The sequence below is a fragment of the Aethalodelphis obliquidens genome, unplaced genomic scaffold, assembly GCF_003676395.1.
Source record: "Aethalodelphis obliquidens isolate GAN/ISIS:26980383/991018 unplaced genomic scaffold, ASM367639v1 scaffold44, whole genome shotgun sequence".
NCBI lineage: Eukaryota > Metazoa > Chordata > Mammalia > Artiodactyla > Delphinidae > Aethalodelphis > Aethalodelphis obliquidens.
This window is the reverse complement of record NW_020837988.1, coordinates 14,077,873-14,083,888: the sequence shown is the minus strand read 5'-3', so window position 1 is coordinate 14,083,888 and position 6,016 is coordinate 14,077,873. Positions and strand designations below refer to the sequence as shown.

The 6,016-nt window shown below is 42.3% G+C and overlaps 1 pseudogene; it reads right to left on the bottom strand.

The window, feature by feature from the left end:
- Window positions 1-1,873: 1,873 nt before the first annotated feature.
- Window positions 1,874-2,314, bottom strand: LOC113606636 (60S ribosomal protein L34 pseudogene; annotated as a pseudogene).
- Between the last annotated feature and the right edge of the window lie 3,702 nt (window positions 2,315-6,016).

Sequence of the window (6,016 nt, the reverse complement as noted above, 5' to 3'; positions counted from 1 at the left end):
TCTATTTCTGGAATGAAAACCAATTTAATTATTCTAACAAAAAATATGAACAGGACTCAGAAGTTGTGCTGCGGGGGCTTCCCTGGTGGCGCAGTGGTTAAGAATGCGCCTGCGAATGCAGGGGACACGGGTTCGAGCCCTGGTCCAGGAAGATCCCACATGCCGCAGAGCAACTAAACCCATGTGCCACAGCTACTGAGCCTGCGTGCCACAGCTACTGAAGCCGGCGCGCCTAGAGCCCGTGCTCCGCAGCAAGAGAAGCCACCACAGTGAGAAGCCCGCGCACTGCAACGAAGAGTAGCCCCCACTCGCCGCAACTGGAGAAAGCCCGCGCGCAGCAACCAAGACCCAATGCAGCCAAAAATAAATAAATAAAACAATTTTTTTTTTAAAGTTGTGCTGTGAACAAATGGGGCTCAGATGTTATGATGTAAAAAATTGAAAATACTAAATATATTTCATCAGGATGGTAATCTTGTTCTGGCAAAGCTCATTGCTCTGATAAATTCTACAAACCCAGTGAGCAAAATAATGAAAAGAATACCTTAAATCTGTTTCACGTAGGTTTTTGAAATAATAAAAATTCTGGAAATGTAAACATCAAAATTATATCTATAAAGCAAGTGAGAATATTCAGAAACTGCTATCAGAATTTTTAACACAATCTAGTGTATAGTTTTAAACAGTTAAGTGTTTTTAGACATGAAATTAATGAATTTCAAAAAAGAATAAAAAAGCATGGGTGTATCACTGTGACCTAAATTAATGGTCCTACTTGGTGTAAAATGTAACTATTGAAATAAGAAAAAAATTTTGAAACTATTTCCCTAACATATATTTTTAAATTAAAATGTAAAATTCAAGTCTTCAAAAATAGTCACTTGTTTTTGTTTATCTCTTAAAGGGGAAGGAACATGTGAAATACTATATCCAAATGTTACTGTCCGTGCTTGAGAAACATGGTTTCCATGATGTTTCATGAAAATCTTACCGGGTTTTGTACAGAGTAGGAATACTAGAGCAGGGTAGAGAGGAAGTCTGGGAAATTTGGAGTTTCAGCCAAGATTTTAGAAGCTGTTTCTAGACAAATGCTGTCGGGCAGGCCCCACTCCCCTCCTCCAGACTGGGTGGAGTGGCTCATCCTCCCTGGAGGACAGCTTGTCCAGAGATGCCTGAGTGGTCCTAGGCACATCCCCCCCCAGGCCCGTGATAACGACTGAACAACGGAGGGGAGGTGTAAAAACCCAGCTCCCTGGCCACAAGATGGACCAAACCCCATGGCACAACTCACACCCCACATCACCCCATGGGAGCAGACAGTGCGTCAAGTTCAGCTGAACCCTCATCTTTGCTTAGTTGCTTCCCGGGTCCTGTTCTACATGACAGTGCCCTTCCCTTCTCCTTCAATCACTCCCTTGGTAAATCACATGCTCAAGAATTTCATCTCAGGCTCTGTTGCTCAGGAACCCGTCCTCAGACAGGTGGTGTTGAACCCTCTATAGTCACCTCTGAGTGATGTAATTAAAGATGTGAATCATGTCAATCTTAAAGTATTTTCCTGACAAACTTAAAAAAAATTTTTTAATACTCAAAAAAGCTTCTTTTTTTGTAATTTTAATTTATTTTTGGCTGCTTTGGGTCTTCGTTGCTGCGCACAGGCTTTCTCTAGTTGCGGCCAGAGGGGACTACTCTTCGTTGCGGTGCACAGGCTTCTCATTGTGGTGGCTTCTCTTGTTGTGGAGCATGAAGCTGTAGGCACGTGGGCTCAGTAGTTGTGGCGCACGGGCTTAGTTGCTCTGCGGCATCTGGGATCTTCCGGACCAGGGATCGAACCCGTGTCCCCTGCATTGGCAGGTGGATTCTTAACCACTGAGCCACCAGGGAAGTCCCAAAGCTTCATTTTTTAAATTTAGCTTTCTGACTCCATACTTGTGCTTTCAACACTTTCACAACGATTTTCCGCTCCTCAATGAGGAAAGCGCGCTTGATCCTGTCACGGACACATTTAGCACACATGGAACCACCACAGGCCTGGCTGACATGTTGTTTTGTTTTAGACAACCTCATAAGAACTCTAGGTCTCATGGCACGAACTCCTCGAAGTCAGTCTGGGCACACCACATGCGAATTTTGGTGCTTTCTCAACCTTCTTGGTATAAAGGTAAACAATTCTGTTACCAGGGGTTCGGGACAGCCTGGTTTTGTTAGAGGCTGTATCATGGAACAGCCTATGACGGCATGTCAAATGCTGGATCACCCTGAATGCCTCTAGATACCATCTCTGGAAGAGGAAGAAGCCTGACAAACTTTTAATTTACCTTCTTTCATCAAATAAACATCAGAGAGAATTAAGTAATATATCTCAAGACTTGGGAACTGAGACAATGAAAACTGGAAGGCCATTGGACCTTATGGAGAACTTGCGGTGCTACAGCCGCACAGTCTGGAAACTATGAAGCCTGGTCATTTTAACGGAAATGGTAAAATCTTTGGAAAAGGAAACATTTTAGGGAGTTTTATGCTTAATTAGGGATATTCTAACAGAAATTTTAATACTTTTATTTATTTATATTTTTAAATTAAAGTACAATCGGCTTGTAATATTATATTCTATAAGTGAGATCATACGGTATTTGTCTTTCTCTGTCTGACTTATTTCACTTAGCATAATACCCTCTAGGTCCATCCAGTTTGTCGCAAACAGCAGGATTTCATTCTTTTTTATGGCCAAGTAATATTCCATTGTGTATATACATCACATCTTCTTTACCCATTCAACTGTCTATGGATGGGTTAGGTTGTTTCTGTAGCTTGGTTGTTGTAATAATGCTGCAATGAATATAAGGGTGCCTATATCTTTTTGAATTATTGTTTTGTTTTCTTCGGAAAAATACCCAGAAGTGGAATTGCTGAATTGTATGACAGTTCTATTTTTAGTTTTTTGAGGACCCTCCATAGTGTTTCCCATAGTGGCTGCAGCAGTTTACATTCTCACCAACAGCACATGAGGGTTCCCTTTTCTGCACATCCTTGCCAACACTTGTTATTTGTTGTCCTTTTGATGATGGCCATTCTGACGGGTGTGAGGAGATATCTTATTGTGGTTTTGATTTTCATTTCCCTGATGATTAGTGACGTTGAACATCTTTTCATGTGGAATTTTTAGAATTATAAATCTATAGTTTTATTATCATGTGGAGATTTTAATACTTTCAGATTTACAAGCTTAGTTTGGTAAATGAAAGAGAAGTGGAAGATGCTATAACAATGAAGAAATATGGCATGACTTCTTGTAACAAAACAAAGTATCAATTCCAAGAGAAAATATAATACTTAAAATAAATTATTACATAAAAATACATTTGTTATTTGAGGGCAAAAGTGAAAATAAATGAATTCTAAAGTCATTTAAATTTATAGAATCCTGACACTACTAAATGGTATTTGTAAAGTTCTGTGGAAGGATAAGTGAAATTAAACCAATGGATTAAATGATTTTTTGTGATTTAGAAATATAAGATAACAGAAATTTTGGATATAGAAAAATTTCAAACAACATTATAAGGGTTGGAATACTTAAAAATTTTATCATTGTTTTTGTTCATCAGGAGTTGAGGATTTAACACCAGGAACAACTGGTGTGAAGAGAAATTCTCAATTTATCGAGATTACACATTATCCAATGGCCACCAGTTTCAAGGAATTCACTGGAAAAATTCAAGGCAGTTCCCCATGTCCAATCATCCTGGAACGTGAGCCCTGTTTCAAAACACCATACCAACTATTTCTAAAAATCAACAAAATTTTGGAAATTATGAGAATAATTTATTAAAGATTTGCTCAAAAATTTATATCACTTGTTGAGTAGTTTTATAACATAACTTAGTTTATTTAGAGATAAACTAGGGGTGGTGGAATATATTTTTAAATATCTGATCCATGCATTGACATATATATTACTCTACTGGTTGTGACATATTTAATAATATCTCTGCACACTTCATAGAGGTTTCATAAGGATTAAATGAGATTATCAGTGTAAAGCTCTTAGACAACAGAAAGCCTAACCTTACCGTTTGTTTGACCATATTTCTTGTTATCAAGCTTATCGATATGGTGAATTATTGTGGACCATAACAATGTGGATTTGCCATGATTTGGGCCCTAAGGAATGTGCCAGGTCCATGGACGAACTTTTTCTTTTTCCACTTCATAGCTGATTTGTTGTGTAATCTTTGACAGACTATGATCCTTTTCCGGAGCCTTGCTAAGGTACTCCTAGCAACGTTTACTAACAGCTCTAAGTAGCACTTCTTCTGGTTTCCTTTGCTGTCTTTGTATCCAAGCTGTGGTCTGCAGGCTTCCTGCCCCAGCTGAAAGTTCCACACACAGAAATGCCCCAGACACGTCAGCTTTTCTAAAGACCCCCCATCTTCTGGGCATGACAGTTCTCGGGAACCCAGCTCCACCCTCTGCTCAGGCCAGGATGGATGAGATACTCCTGGGAAATGTCAAAAACGAAACCTCTGATTCCCTTTAGCAGAAATTCTGGCGTTAAGGGTCATCCCACCAGAGATTAAACTTGTGGGGTTCTTTAGTGAAAGAAATTGCCACCAATATCACCGTATGAAGTCACCGTCAAGCACTGAGTGCCATCTTTGTTAGAAGAGTGGGTGCCTGAGAAGTAACTTTTACTGTCAGAAGGAAATAAAGGCCTTTTATGAACTGAAGGCTAAATAAGATGATTTGCTTCCAGACAGTGGCAGCCAGACAGGGAGGAAGTGGGGGTGACGGCAGCAGGTCCTGGCTCTGCTCAGACCCCCAGTAGTGGCCAGGTGTGAGGTTGGGAATGACTGACCACCACGAGCTGGACCTGGGGAGCCCGAGAACGGAGCATGGGGAGTGAGTTAATACTGGAGGTTGGATGATCTGAAAGAACCTGCACCTCTGTGTCCCCCACAGAGAGGGCACCTGTCCACAGGAATGCAACAGACCTACAGGGCCAACCCTCAGTGGCAACAAGAACCAGTAACCCGGGATTCCCTGGTGGTCTAGTGGTTAGGACTCCTCACTTTCACTGCGGAGGGCCGGGTTCAATCCCTGGTCAGGGGAACAAAGATCCCACAAGCCGTGCAGAGAGGTCAAAAAATTTAAAAATAATAACTAAAAAAAAAGAAAAGAACCAGTAACCCAAGTGGCCCAGCCTGATCACAGCTCCCACCACTCGGGAACCCCTCACCCCTTCCCACTCCCCACTTCAGGCTGGCGACAGCAAAAACATGCATCCACTTCTGCATCCACTTCGCAGAGTCAGGAGAATTCTGGACTGCAGAGAAGTGAATCACTAGTTACTTCAGGGTTGTAATTTAGAGACTCTGAGACCGCTTGGGCCCTTGCGAAAATTCAGAGTCCCAGGTTTCATCCCCAGTAAGCCTGGAGTGGGGCCTAGAAGCCAGCATTTAACACAATCAGACATTTCTGCTGCCATGTTTCCCTGTGTCTCTCTACACAGTCAGTATTGCTTCCCAAGACTAAACCAAACTTCCACTAAATTCCTTTGGACACAGGCCATATCTAGAAAGAGACGATTGGGTGGGTTTGCATAAAGACAATACTTTTTCTTTTTCCCACTGTCCAGCTTCCCTGCCAGCCTGAATTAGAAGCAACCTGTCACATCTGTCTCTGCCTACAAGAGCTCACAGAGGAGCACAGGGTCACATCAACCAGTCATCTTATGTCAGGCTTGTCCATGCAACTCCCATTTCTTTAACTTGGTCAAAAAGGAGGAAGTTCTTGGGCTTCCCTGGTGGCGCAGTGGTTGAGAGTCCCCCTGCCGATGCAGGGGACGCGGGTTCGTGCCCCGGTCCGGGAAGATCCCACATGCTGCAGAGCGGCTGGGCCCGTGAGCCATGGCCACTGAGCATGCGCGTCCGGAGCCGCCTGTGCTCCGCAACGGGAGAGGCCACAACAGTGAGAGGCTCGCGTACCAAAAAAAAAAATAAAAAAAAAGGAGGAA